The sequence below is a fragment of the Drosophila guanche genome, unplaced genomic scaffold (genome assembly GCF_900245975.1).
Source record: "Drosophila guanche unplaced genomic scaffold, DGUA_6, whole genome shotgun sequence".
Lineage (NCBI taxonomy): Eukaryota > Metazoa > Arthropoda > Insecta > Diptera > Drosophilidae > Drosophila > Drosophila guanche.
The window spans coordinates 8,014,789-8,035,496 of record NW_022995746.1 but is presented as its reverse complement, the minus strand read 5'-3'; the positions used below and the strand labels follow the sequence as shown (position 1 = coordinate 8,035,496).

The window sequence follows — 20,708 nt, the reverse complement described above, 5'->3', positions numbered from 1 at the left end:
AGCAGGACAACGGCTTAGTGTCCTTTCTGCTGCTGCGACTAGCCTCTGCTGGCCCCGAACCGCGAATGCAATTAAATAGAATATATCGCCAGCTTGCAGACTCCCAGCTCCAAGGTCGGCTCCACTCTCGGGGCTGTGTCCTCCCTGCGGCTTTTGGAGCTCGCATTCCAAACTAAAAACTCAGAGGAGTTCTTGATTAAAGCTGGAAGTTCCAGCAGAATGTGGCCTGTCTTGCAGACATTTTCAAATATTTCTGATCATAAATTTCGGTCCACCAGAAGCTCCCAATGGGCACAAGGTATAGGGTATCATTAGCATCGAATGACCCAACTTTTGCTGCTGCTGTTATTGTTGTCGGTTCTTAGTCCAAGTCTTAGTCTTCTTTTCGGCCGCTTGTTAAGTAATTTTGTTAATAGCTGCAGCAACGGCTGCGGCAGCCACCGGCTTCAATAAATCTTTTTGTGCGGCTGCCACAATTCGCTGCACATTTCATGCTCTCTTTGCCGTTGCCGTAGCCGTTGCCTGCCTCTTGGGCTAAAACTATTAAATGGAAACTAGTTCACTCCACTCTAGAAGGCTCAATCGACTGCCTGCACCTCCCACAAAATGCAGCACAAGAAAATTGCAAATAAAATAAAATAAAAATTGTTGCACGCATATGAGAGCGGCAGCAAGAGGTGCAGGGGAGTGTACAAATCATTTCGCAGACTTTCACCAATTTGGTTTTTTTCGTTGCCCCAGCTTCGATTGCCACAACAACAGAAATGGCAGCAAGACAGCAACAAACATAAACATAAACATAAACATAAACATAATAATAATACAAACAAACAAATGATTACTTTGTTGAAAGCTCAGAATAAACAGCGAGAGGGAAAATCATAGACGAGCAGAAGAAATGCAACGAGCTGCATAATTGCTATACTCTATTTTTGGTGGGGGATTTGGGTAGATAAGTGATGGGAAATCGAGGAAGAACAGCAAATAAACACATTCATACTCCCGATTTAAATGCTTATTCGCGTTAAAAGATTGAAGCACCTTGTGGGGATCGTGTTGCTTCTATGACTAACCCCCAGATATGTTTCTTTATGTTTCTTTGCCATGAAATCACGATTGTCTTTGACCCATGAATGGGAATGGGAACCAGTACGTGGACTCTGCAGAGTCGTGGAATGATCTTTGCACGAATGAGTCTAGACAGCAAGCAAAGCGTTGAACTGTGACAGCTTCCATCTTAAGATACTTTCATCAGTAGTCAGACTTCCTTTGGCATCCATCTTGCCAGCCCCAAAAGAGTATCCTTGGCGCACCTTTCCATTCTCTTTTCTGTCACAATTTCCCTGCGTTAGTTTTGGTACACTGTTTATTCTGTTTTGTTTTAGCCCTCATCAGTGCTGGCCAAATGCCTTCTCTTTTCCCCCTGTTGACCCACTGACGCTGACAAAATGCACTAATTTTCAGTGGCGGAAACGGATTTGTTGCTGCTGTTGTTTTGAGTTGATTGCAGGCGATTACGGCTGTCACCCCGCCGACGCTTCACCCTTTTTTTTCTCTGTCTCCGGCTCTGGCGTAATTTACACCTGTTGCACCTGTGTTGCAAGCCGAAACGCGGCTGGTAGCTTGTGGCTGCCACATACAAGAGTCTTGGCTAAATGCAATTTAATTATACAAAAATAATTACGCGCTCATTTTGCTGGGCTTTTGCTTTAATTGTTTGACGTTTGCTTCATTTGCCTCATTAGAAACTATTCGTTGTAGTGCGGAGTTTTCGCTGCTGCTGCCGGTTTTTCAGCAATTTTCCCATTTGGGTCACTTGCCGACGTCTGTCGATTCCAATTCGCACAATATTAGGCATTCATTGCAACTCAATCTCTTATGGAGTATCTTTCAGCATGGGATGTCTATGATTAGTTTGTTGTGAAGTTGTTGACTGAAGCGAGGTAGAATTTTGTAATCAACGGCAAAATGATTTGTGACTTGAAAGAGTAATTCAGCATTTAATCATGTGTTACTTTCATGTAGCCGAAACTGATCAACATAATCTCAACGAACATAGAAATAATTGCCAAATTGATAGCCTAAATGGATGATCATTTATCTGCCCTTCCAGGAACCCTTCAAGGGGTAACCCAAACTTCGAACCCGAACCTTCATAGTTTGAGTTTTCTATTTATAAACTTTGTGGTATTTTTGCTCCATTAATGGATGAAATGGAATTTCGCATGCGCCCGATTTTTGCAGGAAATAAATTAAAAGTTGGCTTTAATTGTTGCTCATACGCCGCGTTGCACAATGCCGTGGCCACTGGCTGGCTGCCACGGGTCTGGGGTTCAACTGGCAAAAAGCCGCTTAGCCTTTGCTCTATTTGGTTTCGCAGTTTGGTTTTAGTTTGATTCGGTTTCGGTTCGGGTTTTCGTTACGCATTGTTATGCCTCCTGGTACAGGTTTTTGGGTTTTGGTGTTCGAGCGATTCATGAATGGTGAATGCAGCTTCTGGGGGGTTTATGGGTCCGGCCTCAACGGACTTAACGGTGTTGTGTCGAACAAGTTTGCAAAGCCGTTAACACACACAAATAATTGCCCAGAATTATTTGCTTTTGTTGATTAACTGTGCGAATATTACGGAATTACGGGTGTGGCGTTTGGGGCTGGTTGAGTTATGGCATGAGCTCTAGAGTAAAATAGAGCTCATGGAACCACAGCTAAAGGAACCCACATAAGACACCACCGTAACTAAAGTGCAATAATAGTTTTTGTAGAATGAAATACATGAATTGGAATGGCTAGAATATAATCAAACTTTCTGTAACACGGATCTCAAGTTATTCTTGGGATTTAGTTCTGATATTTTTCAAACAATTTTCTACAATTTCCTTATAGTTTCTCTTCTACAAATCTCTCCTTTAATCAACACATTAACAGCAAATCTTAGTGCCAGCGTAAATCGTGCTTATGAACCTCTTCCAATCAGATATTCCACCCAAACACCAGCTCATTGGCAACACCCATAAATATGTGGATAGAACTCTATACCCTCAGCCTTTCTGTCCATCCTCATATCATATCTCTGCGCCATTTACTTAACCACTAATTAACTAATTGGCATAGCTAAATTCAATTGCAATTCGGCGAATGGAAGAATATTTCATGATTCGGGGAGCTAACTGTGGGCTGGGTGCAATACGCTGATTGATTGTGAATAAGCAATGGGTCGGTTATGAATCGAGCCTCCATCTCCATCGATAGTGCCAGTGGCTGGCTGCATAACTAAATTAGGCAGCCGCGTGAGACGTGAGGGGCATGCCACAGCAGCAGCAGCAGCAGCAGCAGCAGCGGCAGCTCCTCCATGCGGCTCAATCTAATCCAAGTAATAAAAGATTCACTGAACAGCCGGCCACACTGTTGGCCGGTGAGCAAAGTGAAATATTAAGCAGTCAGCAGTCTGGTTCTGCTTCCTGCCTCTGGTTTTGGTTTTGGTTTGGGTTTCAGCTTCAGTTCCAGGATGCATCCGCACAATGAAATGAAATATGGGTGCTACACAGCGAGAAAAAATATAAAGGGAATTGTATGCTGTAAATGGAAGAGCAGAACAAACTATTGTGAGCAAAAGCTCAGTGTATTTGCTCCATAGAATGTCCAGCTGGGGTCTCCAATTGTCAGCGAAAAATGCTTTTTGGAGCCCAGCCCAATGAAAAGGGAAGCCGAAATGACTAGAGAGACAAGAGAGACACAGCGGAAGGAAGCGGAAATGGCCACCTTAATGATAATATACATGGCACAGTGTTAGATGTAAGTTTTCGCACATGCTGGCAGAACAATTGCCAGTCACTGCGCACAGCGAAAGATGGAAGAAAATGGTCGAGGAAAGGGAGCAAGACAAAGCGTTTCGGTTACAAATAATAGCGAAAGTATTTGTCTTGAGATGCAAATGGCTCTGTGATTTATACAGATTTATTTGTAGATATATTCTAATATTATTAAGAGTATTATTCAAAGAGTTCTGCAGAAAGTAAATCTGATTTTCTATGCATATATCTGATGAGCCGTAAAACCGCCATCGAATCATTAGAATAAGTGCGTGGAATCCGCACTAAAACTTATGTTTATCTGGTGCAAAACATCAATGGAATTCTGCATCTAACTCTCTAATTAACACTCTCTTTAAATTATTAATTGCTGCACTTCATTTATAGGCTATATCCTACTGCCAGCACACGCTGGAAAAACCATTCGACCCGCGTGCTGTAGGCAAAAGGGGAACAAATTGCAATTTGTTTCAAGTGTTCCGGCAGGACCAAGTTTTCTTCTTGTGTCTTGTGTCGTCTGGAAAATTGGGAGCGAGTGGCTGGGTGGCAGGCAGTGGAAAACTATCTGCTAACTGTGATTTTCGTGCCTCAAAAAGTTGCAATTTGTCTTTCTACCTTTGCTCTCTCGCTTGCATTGTTGTTTTTTCCCTCCCTGATCTAGTAGCAGTTCAGTTTTTCCTGTTCTTCGTTGAAGTATAAATTGAATTGCAAGTTACAAAGTTTTTCCATATGGTTCCACTCTTGCTAGAGGGCTTTGCCCATTCCATTTGATTTGGAAATTAATTAGGCATATGCTCCAACCAGCATAGCGGTTCTGACCGTAGGAACATTCAGTTTTCATTCAGACTTATCGAGTTTTTCCATTTGTATATCTTTAACGATAACTTATATTCAAATAATGCAAATAAGCCACACAAAATAAGCTGCAGGGAAAAACAGAGAGACAGATAACAAAGCAACAAAGTTTCCTTCTTCTTTCGTTTATTTTACAACTCCGATGATGGTCAGTGGCCAGAAGCAAAATGCCATGCCCTGCAGCACAGTGTAAATGAAAGGTTTGCTTTAATGGCAGCGAATGGATGGTTGGCTGCATTTATTTTTAGGGGAAGCGTGACTTTCGATGGCGACAGCATTCGCTTTAATGAGTCGCTGGAAATACCAGGAAAAATATAAAAGAACCAAAGGAGAACTCCATGAATCCCATTACAGAACTGGTCTTTTCCGCCTCTAGGTGTTAATTTAAGCTAAGCTTGAACAGTTCTACGGGGATTAGTTGATTTCATCAGCATATTTATTACCACTCGTATGTGTTCCGTATCTTTTCAGAGCGAAGTTTTCATGGAATTCTTTCATGCATGAAGATTATCATTCTCCTCGCTTTATTCTTACCATTCTTTTGTAATTGGGCGCACATTTTCCACTAATTTTCCAAGTAAAAAGATGGGCAAACGGTTTATGCATGGTTGACGTTCTTAGCGTTTGGAAGTTTTTCGATTTTTTAGGCATTTTTCACTAACAAAATAATGTTAGAAATGAAATCAAGCTGTAATCAGGCGTATGGTAATATTTTTCTGTGCACTGATGATATCTTATTAGCTATTCCGATTGATTCTTAAAGGATTCCTCTGTTTGTTTACCATTTCTAAATGTTCTATCAATATCCAGTTCGTGTTTTCCAACAGCTTTTCTGACTATAATTTCATTTTTATACAAAATGGTGTGCTAAAAAATTTCGTTTTCTTCTACTAGAAAAAAAATAAAGAGAATGCCTCGACTTTATAGGCAGAACATAAAAAATCTCATTTGACCGAAAGTTCTTGGTATAAAAAAAATGTTCGGATGATATGGAATTCCTGTTTATTTTCTCTTTCGGTTTAAACAGAAATGAACTGAAATTGAAATCCAAAGCAGAATCGCCAGCAGAAACACATTCTCCTCCTGGTATTTCTCGCTCAAATTTATGTTTAAAATACACTTCTGCCACAGAGAGGATGAAAAATAAAACAAAGACCAAGCGAAAGAGGGGTAGAGGTAGAGGAAAACGGTTTTTCCGGTATGGGAAAATGTTGGAAATTCCATGGCGACTGGCGAATGCATTTTCTGTCGCATTTCCTGCCACAGTGTGCAGCATAAAATAACGGCGAAGCAACATAAACACGTGCCAGGGCCTCTCGTCTAATGTCGGCCATTTCCTGCTGGCCAAAAACTGTAGGCCAAAACTCAGCCGGATCGGAAGCAAGAGAGAGAGAGCGGAAAAGAGCGAAATGCATGAAAGCAAGCGTCACCAACAGCAACGGCAGCAACAGCAGCAGCAGCAGCCGTAAAAGAAGCGTCCTACTGTCGTATAGCCATAGAGCTGAAGCCTTAGGCGGAGAGAAAGAGAAAGAGGAGCACTGGTCAGGAGAGGGTCCCAGCAGGAGCCCCCACCCCTGCTCTTACACTCGCAGCCACTGCTGGGTAAGCGAAGGACGGCATAAAACCTCAAAAAGAGAACGGGCGGAGGAGCAGGCAGCAGTGCAGCTGAGTCGGCTGGGGAATACTCTTCGAAAACTTTTTACGCACTTCAAAGTGGGTTAGGTAAGGGCCGGGGTGAAGGTGCAGCTAAAAGTGAATCTATCACAACTTTTAATAAACTAAAGGCGCTCCCTAAGTGCACCTTGAAATGTATGTATTCTATTTAATTTTAGGATATACCCTGCCACTAATGGGGCTCCTAAACGGAATTCAAATAAAGAAGAAAAGTAACAGCAACATATGCATACAAGTAGATCCAACAACAAATACAAGAACCACAAGAACTCTAGCTAAAAACATAAACAAATAGCAGAAGAAGCAACAACAAACACAGCCACACTTGCAAGCAGAATGAAAATAATGTAAAGGCTGGCCCAGAAGAATGAGCGGGAGAAGCGATAACCAACGAACAACAGTAACAAATACCTAAAGAAACCAGAAAGAGGGCGGCAGCGGCGAGCGAGTGAGAAATATGTTAATAAAGTGCCACATCTAGCGGGAGGAGGTGCGGACGGGCCTGGGTCCAGGCCTAGCCTTAACGCGATAAACGCTGGATGAATGACCTCTCTCTCCCTTGCTCTCTCTCTTGTGCGCTTGGTGCGGCTCGCTCTCCCTCTTTTGCTTTCGAAAACAGATGCAATGCGGCTGCTACGCTGCTCCTTCAGCTAACAATATTCTGCAGCTGCAAAGAAAATACAGTTCTTTTTTTTTCTTAGCCAGTGGCGCCATCCTTCTTCTACTCCTCCTAATAGGCCAACAAAAATCTCTGTTGGTATAATGATGCCACTGACAACTGCAACTGCAAAGCTAGCGGCAGTGTGCTTGTGCCAGAGACAGCGACAGCGACAGCGGCAGAGCGAAGACTGCATTCTGTGTGCTCTGCATTGGTCTGCTCTCTGTGTTTGGCAGGCTTATGATACTCTTGGAAAGAGGGTATGATGAATGTTAAGAGTGATGAGAGTATGTTGCTAACCCAACTCTCTATCAGACCAGCAGCTAAGTGGATAGTGTATTGTATCCGTCTGTCCGTCAAAAAATGTCCGAAAAATTGTTTATGCGGCTGAACCATAGTAACTTTTTATTGTTAAAGGGCATCAGAAACTCGACTTCTTAAGCCAAGTTCACCCTATTTTTGTAAGTTATGCATTCTTCATCTTCTCCTCCTTCCACTCTTTTGTTTGTGTGTGTGTGTGAGTCTGCATTTCTTCTTTGGAGTTCATTGCCGCGACTCATTTGTATTCTTTCTCCCGCTCGCGCTTACATTCTGCCCCTCCAACACCGTTTCCCCCTCGCGCTTGCATTCTGCCCATCCATCGCCGTCTCCCGCTTTGGTATGCACTCTCCCGAACCTTTTCTGCTCTGGCTCGTACATTCATCTCCTCTCCTGCTGTGTCTCTCCCGCTCTTGCACTTGCACTTGCCTTCGTTTTCCCATTCAACTTAATCATCATCATCATCATTATGATGAGCCCTGTCTTCTTCCCACTTGACTTACCATTCAGTCGGTGTTCATTAGCTTTGTCTGCTCTCAGTTCTCCGCTTACCCTTCGAGATGTTTCCTGACACAGACTCCCCTCACCGATCATAATTGAACTATCACCGAGTGGCAGAAGGGGAAACAGTGGGAGATGTAGTAACAGATTTTGACAGAGAAGAGGAAGTGGTCTTCTGGCTTTTGTGGGCCATATAACCAAACTCGGTTATTACCTTGTACGGCACAGACATTTGGAGTTGCAACTAAAAAAAGATGGGAGTGTCTTGAAGGTTGTGGAGATGAGTGAAGATGGATTGTGGTTAAAAGTAGGTGGCACAGGTCGTGCAAACAGCCTAGATGTCGTTTCTACCCATCGTAACATTAGTTGCAACTAAAGAAGCTCCACTGTAATTTATAGCTTAAACGTTCCACTGCCATTAAGGCATTCCTCACTGTCGAAGCTCAAATATTAACTCCCCAATTACACGTATGTATGTATTTCTTCAGTAATTACTATATCAGCCACTGTGGTGGATCTCTCATAGGCTGGTAGGCTGGTATTCTGGCACCCAGTTTCCTAGAAACCACAATTTGCACGCTTTCTTCTTAAACACCAGAGAAGAGGAGCTACCCTCTGCCTGCCCCTCTCCATGACTCATGCTTTAGCACTTTTCGAAATATTTTCGAGTTCACTATCAAGATCAACGAAAGAGAATAATAAAGAACGAATGCGAGAGTCCGAAGAGAAAGAAAGTCATTGAGGCAGCTAATGAAGCCAACAAAGATGATGCTTCAGTGCGAAGAGTGGCACATAAACTACTGAACACACGGTGGCTGGGGAGAGAGAGAAAAGAAGGTGGCTCAGCATCTGCCGCTGCCTCTGCCTTCCCCACCTTGCCCTTACCATTTTGACTTTCATTTCTTCATACAGTTAGACACTTTTATTGTGTTTCACATTACTTTTGTGTGTGCGCTTTGGTTTATTCTCTCTCCCTTCCACTTTTTGTTTGTGTTTTGGTTTATTTGGACTTTTCCTGAATTTCTATTTCCAGCATAGATAACAATTTCTATAAGCAAAGTGCGATATTTCACAAGAGACCCGACGCAACGGCAGAGACGTGGTTTAGAGAGATGGTAAGAGCGATGGTAGTAGCAAGTTTGGTGTAGTCGGCGACGGTTACAGGAGCCGGGGATTCTACTTGACTCCAACAATACGGAGCGCATTATTTGTGCCCTTTTGTGGCATTGTTTTTCTTTTTCGAATTTCGTTTTTCTTTCGTTCTTCTCTCTAGTCCTCCCCTATCTCTCTAGCTTTTATTTTGCGTATTTTTGGCATTCCCTCTGACGTTTTGGCAACTTTTCCGGGTTAACTTTAGTTGATACTTGGGGAAGTTCCTACAGAAGAGTTTTCCAGAGGCTTAGTGGAGATGGGTCTGCGATTAAAGGGGTTAAAATAAACATTTAATGTGCTCCACAGTTCTGGGATATAAGGGAAACAGAGAACCACAAGACCAAGAGGTTAGGCCAAAGGTAGGTCATTCGTATAATAATTCCATATAATTCTTGGGTGCTATACATTGACTCTTACCCCTCTTACCCTCTGACTACGCCACTGCTTGATAGTTCTTTGTCTTTGCACGTTTCGGGATATTTGCAGTTTCCAACAAAAAGAAATATAAATTGCAATAGATTAAAGTTAAAGTCGTGACTCAGGGCCAACGCAGAAATTGAGAAACAACAGCGGGAAAATAGGAGCCACCGTCAAGAAGAGAATCTGAATCAAATTTGGTCTCAAATTACTCAAAGGGAAATTTCAATTGAGATAATAGAACAAGATTTGTCATGAAATTAATGAAAATGGCTGCTCTGCGAGCACGCTCAAAATGCTGCATAGAGATTTTTACAAACTGGTGGAAAAATATTCTTAAATTTCATGAGAAGCGGCACATCAAATTTGGGGTTTCGGCTGAACTGTAAAGATTTATTTGGGATATGATTAAGGTGTTTTTAGCTGAATTTAAAATGCTAGAAAAAATACATCAAATCAGTCTTTAAAACCTTTGTTTATTTATTTAGAAATCATCTCCAATTATATTGATAGAATTTTTTAAAGATTCACAGCTACAAAGCGTTGGATTTCATTATTCAATATATATTGGCAATGACTTTTTGTTGTGTCTGCATTTTTCACGACAAAACCAAACTCAATTTCCATCAAGTTGAAAAACCTTTTTGATATTAAATTAAGCTCTTAACACTGCCGGGGAAACCCGAAACAATGCGCCACGCTGGGTGTTTCTTTTTCCCCGCTTTTTCACACAAACAGACAGACAGATAGACAGACACAACAGAGACTCTGACAAAACCCAAACCCGAGACCATTTCCGCTCGGAGATATCGGGCTGCCACCGAACGAACAGAGGAACTCAATTCGGCAACCCTCTCGCGACGGGCAGACACTTGTGCATATTAATTGCTTATTGAGCAGAATTCTCCCTGACACCATGCAATGAGAGTGGGAGTGGTTGGGGGAAATGGAAGGAAAACAACAAGGAACATGAAAGAACAAAGTTCCCATCGATATTCCAACTGAGGATACCCAGTGGATTTCGGTACGGTTAATATTTCTTTTACAATTAACACAAAATTATGATACCAAACCTTACTTTTTGTTAAAAATATTTCACTTTTTTCTTAATTTGTTTATGGAATCTTAAGAAGCATACAATAATTTAACATTATTTTCCATTTGTAATCAGCCAACAATTCATCACACTCTTCCTCTCTACGTTGACAGGGTATTCTGAATTGTTTGGGAAAATCCTCAGGCAGAGCCAAAGCCCTTTTTTTATTATTCTTTATCAGTTTCAATCACTCAATCGCACCCCGCGACACCGCACTACCGCCCCGCACCGCTCTTGCACTGGCGCTGGATTCCATTCATTCAGGCTCTCTCTCTCTCTCTCTCTCTCTCCCACAGGCACACATTCATTCATGCAGGGTTCTCCTTTTCTCACCTGTTTGTTTTGTTGTTGTTTCTTGTCACTAGCCTCGGTTTGGCCTCTCTGTGTGCACCTCCTCCTCCTGCTGCTGCTGCTGCCGCTGCCGCTGCAGCCACACACTCTGCCGTGCTGTTCCTCTCACGTGTCGAAACAAGCGTTTTCCGGCCTGAGTTTTTCGTTTTCCAGAGGGGCCGCGTGGTCGCGTGGTCGAGGTTCGTTCGGTGGTAGGTAGCCCTTTTGTTGCAGCCACTTGTGCGGCTCTCTCTCCCTCTTTCTTCCACTCTTTTTTTTCGGAGGGGGGGGGGACCCTTTACGGGTTGACAAAATGCCAAGCGCTTGAAAATTCCTTTGGTTCTCCTCCTTTTTTATAGTGGTTTCTATTTTATTTTTGGGTACTTTCAGTTCTTTTTTATGGGTTTTTTAAAGGAATATTTTTGGTCGTTTGTAGCCTATATTTTTGTATCAGCTGTACATATTTTAAAAGTTTTTATTATTATTTTTTTGTTGTTTTATAATTATTGGCTTTCAGCTTCCGTGCGATTCTTCAATTTGGTTTTGTTTTTATTCTGTTAGATAAAAAATGTTGTTTTATTTTTGGTGTCCTCGTTAACCTTTTCCGCCGTTCTCCCGTGCACACGTGTTTGATTTTTTATTTTCCTTCTGGTTTCAGCTGTTTTTTACGGCAACCTGTTTGCCCGTTGGCTGGAATGTTTTCGTGTGGTTTTCCCCCAACGAACCGAGAATAAATGAATGAAAACTGGGCCTGGAATGCCACGAATAATAATTATGATTGCCAGCCGTCCAGCGATAAATGTGAAATGCTGTCTCTTTGGGGCCACATGTTTTTATAACGAATTGAAATGTTTCTTGTTTTGGTTTTGTTATTCAATTTGATTATTTTTCGGGTGAATATTTCAGAAAGGGTTGGAATTTCACTTCACATATTGATTTATTTGTGGAAAAGAGGCTTTTTTGTTTAGCCATTTATTTCGTTGAAAAAGTAGTCAAACATAACCATATAAATGGCAAATCAATGCATTTATTTATTTATTTGGTCAAGCCAATATTTATTTGATTTCAGCCCGTATATTTTTCTTTCCACATTGTAAGCAACAAGCAACCAACAAAAGTCCATAAAATCAGTTTCCAGAACCCAATCAATTAACGGCGTTTCGGTTTCGCCACAAGAAGTCGGTCAATCTATAACGTCTGGCTTTATACATATACATGTATATGTGTATGTATTCAATATGTATTTGTCTACAGACAGTTTTCGAGCCAAGTTTTCTGTAAATTTAATTAAGCCTTCTTCTGCTTTGATTCTACTGGTTTTTATTTATTTTTTGTTAAGAGCAGACCCCAAGCGCGGTGCCTCCCAAAGATGGGTTGAGCGAAAGACGGAGACTGGGGACTGAGTCTGGGACCTGCCAAGTGGCTTTCTAAACACAGAGATGCACGCTTCGTTGGCGCTGCCCACTCGAGAACATGGTAGTAATAAAAATGGGTTGTGTGGTACAAAGTTTTTGATACCCTTGGCAAATCAGAAAACTGTCATGTGATTTTGGGCATTGGGAATATTTTATGGAGCAAAATACTTAGTTAGTTGTAGACCCTTTTCTATGGATAGTTTCAAAATATTTTATTCAGAAAGTAATTATTTATTCAGTCAAAAGTGGATGCAAAAACGTTCATGGGTTCCAAAATATTTCCAAAATCATCATTCCATGCCACTGCCAGGGTATCTTAAAAAGTCAGCACAGTGCTAGAACGCAGCGGCGGCAGTGGTAGCGGCAGACCGCTAACGGTAAATCAAATGAAAAAACTTCTATTGATACGGTGCTGAGAAGCAGACGGTGAGGAGAGACGGGTACCGGTGACTGAGACTGTGACTGCGGCGACGACGACGTCACGGCGCGCGTTTAAAATTCCTCTTGGAGCCGGAGCCGGAGCTGGAGACCCGCTGCTGCCGCTGCTCTTCGAATCGAGTTCAATCAAAGAGCATTAGATAGAACAGAGCCCAAAGATTGTTGTGTGGAACAAAAAACAGGTTCTGAAACAGGATAGGTTTATTTTTTTTCTATTTTTTGTGTGTTTGATTTTAAAATAACAAAAAAACACATGCAAAATTAACACCAACACATAAACACACACAATGGCTAAGATGGTTAGGAGAGGGCTGGGGGTTCAGGGAACACACAAATGTTTGAGGGAAAGAAACAACCGTACGCGGCACGCTCTTTGACTCAGAACTCACACGCTTTTCACATACTCTCTCTAACGACAACCTCGACTCTGCCGCTTCGTTGCGACGCGCTGAAACCCAAGCAGGTGACTGAAAGCAGCAGCCAGCAGGCAGCACAGTGGAGCTCTGCTTGGCAGCCGAAGACCGACCCGAAGTCAAAGCAGCGACGCAACAGCTCTGGGCGCTCTGTAAGCGGACACTGAGCTGCTGTTAACTTAACATTGGTACGCTTTTGCATGCTACTTGCGGCTGCTTTTATTTTTGGGCAATTCGTGATTGCATTTCGGATATTGAGGAGGTTTATTGACCTTCTGATAAGTGTTGGGGATCTCTAAACATGCACACGTATTAACGGGCTCTTCATTAGCTAACTAAATAAGCAAATCGCAACAATTAAGCATTCATTAGGAGGAAATGTGAGGTAAATACACTTTTGTATTATTGAAACGTTTCAATTTAATTGAATATAAGTTAGTATTGATAGAAGAGCTACTACTGCCCATAGCTACCATCACAAAAACCCCTCCAAAATCGCTAACAGAACCCACCATAAATCCCACATGCCACGCCTCCCTTCAGGCCACAGAAAAAAAAAGAAGTACAAAAGTTGAAGCACAACTAATTATGTAAGAGCAGCTTTAAATAGTTGCGCGTTAAGACGTGCCCCAAAATACCTGAAATACTTTTCAGTTTCTGTTGCAGCTTAAAAGATTCCCCAGAAAAGTTTCGCCATGCGGCAGCTATGTGAGTGGATTATTTTCATATGCTTAACAATTTGTTTTTCCCTTTGAAATTAGTTGTCAAACCATAATTTTCCATAGAGCTAAGAAAACATATCACGTAGGAGTTGCCCTTTTTAAACTACTTGAATTGTTGGCTTGTTCTCGACTCTTTCCATTACTGATTGTGGCCCCGAGGCCTCAAGGCTGCATTTGTCTTCCGGCTTTGGTAATTTTTACGCTTGGCAGTCTCTCGCTTTCCGCTCTTGCAGGTGACGTGGCATATTAGCAGCGATAAAAGTCGCAGAGGCTCGACAACAAACGGAAATCCGACTGAAAGAGCAGAGCTACAGCCAGCAGGAAGATGCGACATGGTACAACGTGCCACCTGTGTCTGCGTCACGCGCTGTTAGATTACCGCTGAATATTGCCGAAAAATTAGCGCATTAAAAATGGATATGACTGAAGCGATATCTTAATATGGGATACGTGACGGGGAACACACACCCAGCCCACATCCTCAGGCCCAAAGAGTCAACAAAATGAACTGAAAAACCAAATTGTTTGCCCAAATGTGAGACCCATCCAACATTTTCCACCTGCTAATGCGCTTTCGATTATTTATTTACCTTCGCAGGCCAGCACAAAGGTGAGACTTTGATTTGATTTGAGTGCAAATACCCGTGTTGGTTTTAGTACCATTTCAATGCGTTTTGATGTGAATAATTTCAATAATTGACAATCGGATTTTCATGCTGCCGTTTAGTTGAGCATGTGAGAGGGCATGCCCCTTGGGCTATGCAGCCACGTAGCCACGAAGATGCTGTGGCAAGTTTAGAAATGCACAAAACAAATTTATAGATAAACATTTAGCATTTACTTACTGCTTATTGCTTTCATTCGCTTGCCCCACAAAGTATGCTATAATTTATGCTTGAAAATAGCTTCTTTGTTTCTCCCATGACACATACGTTTTCCGCTTCATTAACATCTGCAACAGAAACTCACTTTCTAATTGAGAATGGGGATGCCTTGGCTCGAGCCTACACAAATCGCATTTCCATTTTGAGTTTTTTTTATATTTTTTGTTCCCCCCTTTAGCATTGTATCTCTCTACTGCTACAGGGTTCCCTGCTGTTTTACTCTTTTGATTTCTCCAGTTTGACTTACTATTCCTCCAGCTTCGTTTTTTCCCCCAGTCACTGTTTTTCTTGTGTTTTTGGTGTTCCTTTTGGATTCCTCTTCATCGGTGCTTTAATTTCTTTGGTCCATCCTTTTTATGGAGAATTTTCTGTTGGTTCTTTCTCTTTCCGACTCTTGAACTTCTTTCTTTTTTAAGTGTTTCCCTTCGACGAATCGGTTATTTTTTCCTTATTCCTTTTGCTATTTTACTGCTCTTCCTTTTCGTCTTTTTGTGCTGCTCTCTTGGCCTTTTCATTCCGGTCTAACTGGCATGTAATAAGCCTCCTTCCTTTGTCTGTCCTGTCCCTCCTCCTTCACTCTTAAACAACTTGAAATAATCCCAGTTTGTGCTCTGCTTTTCGCACCTTCGCCTCATTGCATTTGACTCTGCCTCCCCGACTTCTCTCACTCTCACTCTCACTCTTTCTATCTGGGAGGCAGGTGAATGCCCCACCCATTAATGCCAACTCATTAGACGCCGCTAACCATAATCGCCAGTCTGTGGGGCCAACTCCTTGGAGGGCAACACCAACGCAACTCGTTCCTTGGAGGAAAGCGCCGACAGAGCCACAGCAAAACTCTCGCCAACAAAACCAAAAGTGAAGCAGCCCAAGGAAGGTTACTCTTGAGGGAACGAAGCTGTGAATACCCTCTATAATTCATTGTGTGTCACGGCATAGCTTTAGGATTATAATGAAGCATAAAAAACCTTTTAGATATCGAAAGTTCTCCCTCTCTGCTCCAACAAGGGTACACAAAAAATGTAAACCCATACGGAAACTCATTCCAAGAATTTTCTTTGGACACGTAGCATCGCATAATTACAACTTAATCGGTTGACAAACAAAGCAGACGCCGCCGCTACATAAACAGCAATAACAACAAAAGTCGTGTCCTTCTAGGGATAAGCAGAGGAGGGACAGCGGGGGAGTGCGTCTGGCAGATTAACAAAGCGCCAGAAAATGGGATGAGATTAAGAGGCAGCGGGAGCGGTCCAAAGTTGGTCCAAACTTTTAAATGCCAAGGTCCAAAGTCACTTTAAAGACTCTTCCTTGGCCATTCGGCTATGGACATGTTCGCCCCTTTATTGTCACTCCCTAAATAGTTAATGGGCATCGGAGGGGTGCCACTAAAGTTGGAAGGGAGCGGCGGTAGGTGATGCACACCTTAAGGAATTTATTGTGGGACCTTTATCCTTATACCTTTAATGTTTATCCGCACACATTTTTCATTTGTTCTTACACTTGAAACTACATTATTAATACGCACTTAGCAGTCGCCGCCTAATTAGCTTCAAAACAGATCTGAGTTTTTCAGTTTGATTTAATTAGTTGCCAAAACTTGTAAACAAGCGCAAGGAAACATACAAAATAATTAGAAGTCACTTTAGAAAACATCAGAAATATCCAGAACACTCAACACACTCCCTAAAGTCAGCTTTACTTCTTGTACATCTATTTTTGTATCTATCCAATGTAACATGAAATAATCCCCATTCGTGACACACTCAACCTCCCCTCGTACATGCAAACATGTTAATGTCCGAGGTTAGTGCTGGCAGAGCGAAGGGTTGACACTGCATGCAAAAACTATTTCCATGTTAGGGCTGCCACCACACTCACTCCCATTGAGACCACAACACAGTCCGCAGAATGAATATTTCATGACAATTAAAATGTTAACTCTGTCAAGCGGCACGCACAGAGGCAAGCGCCCTCCTGGGGAGCTACAGAACCTAGGAGCCTGGCCCAGACTCCCTTAAGACCCACACACCTGCTGAAAGCCCTTTATGCCGAGCTGCCACATGCCACATCCAGGCGAATGATGTTGCGGTCAATATCGTTAGCTTCGGGACACAGCCCTTTGGCTTATTGGCCTTAGTGAAGACTCTCGATGCGGGCCTAACTTGCGCAATGATTCCAGGATTCCTGTGAAAGTCCTGGACGCAGAGGAGCCTGCATGCATGCATCACTTCATTAGGCATATCAATGTCACGCCACCCCAACGGCATCTCTCTCATTCTCTCAGACGCTGAGTGGCATGCATCAGTGTCATGGCCACAGAACAGTGATGTTGCATTAGCATGCATCATTTGTCAATGTGATCAAAGAGTGAGTGAGTGAGTGAGCCGCCAGTGTTGCCTAATTGTTAAGCCATTGGCATGAGGCAACTCTGAACGGAAGCCTGACATCAGGCAGCTGAGAGACAGCGGAGGAGGAAGCGTGTGGCAGATATTTGCTGATTATGACACTGATACGGATAACTGATAACTGAAACAACACAAAGCACGATGTCGGCTCAAGCCAAGCGAAAGTTCAAAGAGGAAAACAATTCAACAAAATAATTCATTGCAAAAAGAAAGAGCTGAAAGCAGTGTCAGGCAATGATTTCTGTCAATTCCAAACTAACAAATCTATGCAAATGATAAATGCACAGAAAACTGTTCCCACAATTTATAGTTTCAAAGCCAATAAACAAATATGTTTAAAGCGAATGTAAATCCAAAAATATGCATGGCCATATTCTGCCACACGTTTAAAGAGCAAATTTACTCTATTCGGCTTTTGGGAGATTTGTTTTTTGTCGCCGAAAAACATTGAAACATTATCGCTGAAAGGGAAAAATAGCATTAAGCAAACCGCAAAATATATTCTGTTGGCCATTAAAATAACACACTTTGCCAATTATATTTAGAAAGTTGCTTTAACAACTAAACAAATGTGCAGCAAATCCTGTGCAAATGAATTATTTAAGTATTTATTTATTTATAATTTACAGCGTGCCAGCGATTTGTCGCTGTATAATGGCGGGCGTGCTCATGTCGCTGCACACGGGATGGTTATCAATTATTCAGTTATTATTTGTTTATTTATTGATTGGCATAACGGAGGAGCGTTAACATTTGATTTCCATTCAGACAGCGAAAAACAGTGGGGTTCGTAGGGCTGAAGAGAGGCTTTAAAGTGCCACTGAGGATAGACATATTTTCACATGCATTTGTCACTGGTTTATGCAAACTTCCAGCTCGAACATATAATTCTGATTTTATTACCCATTTAAAAATGTAATTCCATAATTGATTTTAATGTTGAACACGCGCTTAAACCGACTTCGGGTTTGTCTCGATTGTCAATTGAAAGTGAAATGCAAATGGAAATTATTAATTATTTCTGCTGTTTTTCTTTACACTTGCCATGGCGGAAAATTATGGAGAATTATGAACAGCGACACTCCGTGGCGTATGCGTAATTGAGCAATTGAAATGCAATAGAAATGAATTTATGCAAAGGCAGCTGTCCGAACAAAGTGCAAATCAATTAAAATGTTGCATTAAAATGTAATCTAATTAAGTAATTTATTCTGCTCATTTACAAATTCATGAAAATTGGCAGCGGAGGATATTTAAGTGTCCAATTGATGTGCAGATTTAGCTGGGAGGAAGGTAAAACCTTAACGGCCACCACTCTGGCAACCGAACGATAACTCAAACTGCCCAATGGTCAGACACACAATTTGCGCCAGAACATTGAAATACTCAAGCTATTTTTGGGTCAACATTTTGCCTATAGCAGGCGTCGGTTTTGGGCCATAAATTACCAGGCCAAGTGCCTGAATAGCCAAAACCCCTTTAAATGATTTCACAAACAAAAGGTTGAACCAGAAACCGGGAACAAAACCCGTACACAGTTGAGGTTGAAACAAAAGCAGGAGCAGCTTATCAATAGAAACATATGTGTGGTGCCACAGAATGCTATCTGCAGAGGACAGTACGCGACATGCCTGTAGAGTGGTAGAGAGAAAACAAAGCCCTTTGTGTGGTAAACAAAAACTAAAATAAATGCAAGTTGGTTGAGGATTTTCTTCACTATTTTTGGCAACTCTTTAGTTAGCCTTGTTTTAGCTTTACACTACTTGGAATCACTGTACATTTGACACTCTTTAGACTGGTGAGAACAATGAGAGACAAATATTTGGGGGTGCTGCTGTTCTACGAGCAGCAATCTGTGCAGCCTCCAGGCAATAAAAACAAAACCGAATTCCATTCCCTGTTCTATCTTTATAGGCCTCCATCCGAAAAAGTGCAGAGCATCATGGCGAATATCTATAATTGTGCACAAATGTTACCCGAATGCCAGCATTTGCATAGATATTTCCGACCAGTCATCATCCTCCTGATGATTCCATGTGTCATGGTTCAGCCTTTGGCCTCGCTAATCGATTATGCAAAATAAAATGATATCAAATAAAATGCTTGCCAAAGCATAAAGCAAGGGGGCTGGACTCATCGATGGATGCTCGACGGGCAAAGAAATTGTTTTGCCACTCATCTCGGTTAGCTGGGGAGCTGAGGTCCCCAAAGTCAATTAAAGGATTTCCAACCCACCAGCCCACTAAACTTTGTCTGTCACACATTGGAGAATGTTCGGCATGGGGTTTAGATGGGAATGGGCTGGGGATTGGGGGGGTGGCTGCAACAATGGCAAAGGGATAAACCACAAAAATGTATTGTAACCTGCTAAAATGGAAAAGCAAGTCAAAGCGGTCTTTGGAAAGACTGATTTTGCAGTGGCAGAACTTTTTCTGATACACGTCTGCCATGTGGTTCAATGAAACTCTACCAAGAGCAAGGAGAATATGTGATTAAGTGGGGGATGAGGTGACTGATAGATTGAATATTATGCGGGATTTGTCTCTAGATGTGCCATTGAGTCATTGAGTGGTAATATTATTAATATTAAATTAAAGGAATTACTGAGCAATTATGCTCAAAGTGTTAGCCAAAACCTATGGAAATTCCATCAACTATTTCCTTTCTATTCTTCCTAATTTTCGAGGTGCCTTCGTCTATATTGACTCTGCTTTTGCCCAACCATTGGACATGCTTAAGTGCTCAACAAATCCAACAATTTAAAGTCAAAAAAAAAAAACTGCAACACGACAATAGATGGGAAAACCTCCCCAAAGGAAGGTAAAATCTATTTTTGCTATTTGTGGCTGCAGAAAAAGAGAGGGAGATTGCAGAATTGAATGAACGAATGACTGACTAAGTTGCTCAATCGACTGACTGGCTTCAGACGAGTCGGAGGCTGAGCTGTGCAACACATTTCTTCCTGTTGCTCCGTAAATTGAAGCACTCTCAAGGCGTTTTAACAGTGACAGAAATTTCAAAAACGAACCGACAAAATTTGTATACAGCTGAGTGTGTGTGTTGGTGTATTGGCATCTCTGACTGTGATTGATGGTGGGCGTGGCAAAGGGACGCATTTCATGCGATAAGTAACGGTCAATTGAGTTTTGTTTGAACTGCTGATGTGTGCATTGCGCCTTGGATTTGGCTGTGGCTGTGGCTGTGGCTGTGGCTCTTGGGTTCCTTCCTTTGTTTACTTCGATCTTTTGTGGTTTTTCTCTGGTGAACATTTTGTTGTTGTATTGCACATTGCCGGACACTTTGACACTTGACATTCTTGTGTAAGTTTTCAACACAATCTTTGGATAAAAACAAAATAGTTGTCAATTAAGCAAAACGAACAAAAAATAAAGGACATTGAACACTGCCCTCGAATAATGAATGATGCGGTCTTGCCGTGGCTAGAGTTCAGGGCTTACACCCGATGATAGATGGGGAAATGGAAGAAGTAAGGATGGGGGCGAATGATAAAGTAGAGCTGGCACAAAAAGGAGCGCCTGGAGAAGTACATTGAAACGTAGTTTGGTGGTAGATGGAAGATGCTCTATGGTCGGAGCAGTGTGAGTGAACTAATCAGAG

General features: G+C 42.0%; 1 protein-coding gene across 4 annotated transcripts in view; it reads right to left on the bottom strand.

Annotated features, from left to right (window-relative positions):
* Positions 1-11,250, bottom strand: part of LOC117582398 (leucine-rich repeat and fibronectin type-III domain-containing protein 2) — a 56,952-nt gene extending 45,702 nt beyond the window's left edge. Inside the window, exon 1 of one of the 4 annotated variants that reach the window (XM_034270081.1) lies at positions 10,814-11,250. The gene's annotated coding sequence lies outside the window, so the exon portion shown is untranslated. The remainder of the gene's footprint in view (positions 1-10,813) is intronic. The other 3 variants (XM_034270084.1, XM_034270083.1, XM_034270085.1) reach the window with 3 other exon arrangements.
* Between the last annotated feature and the right edge of the window lie 9,458 nt (positions 11,251-20,708).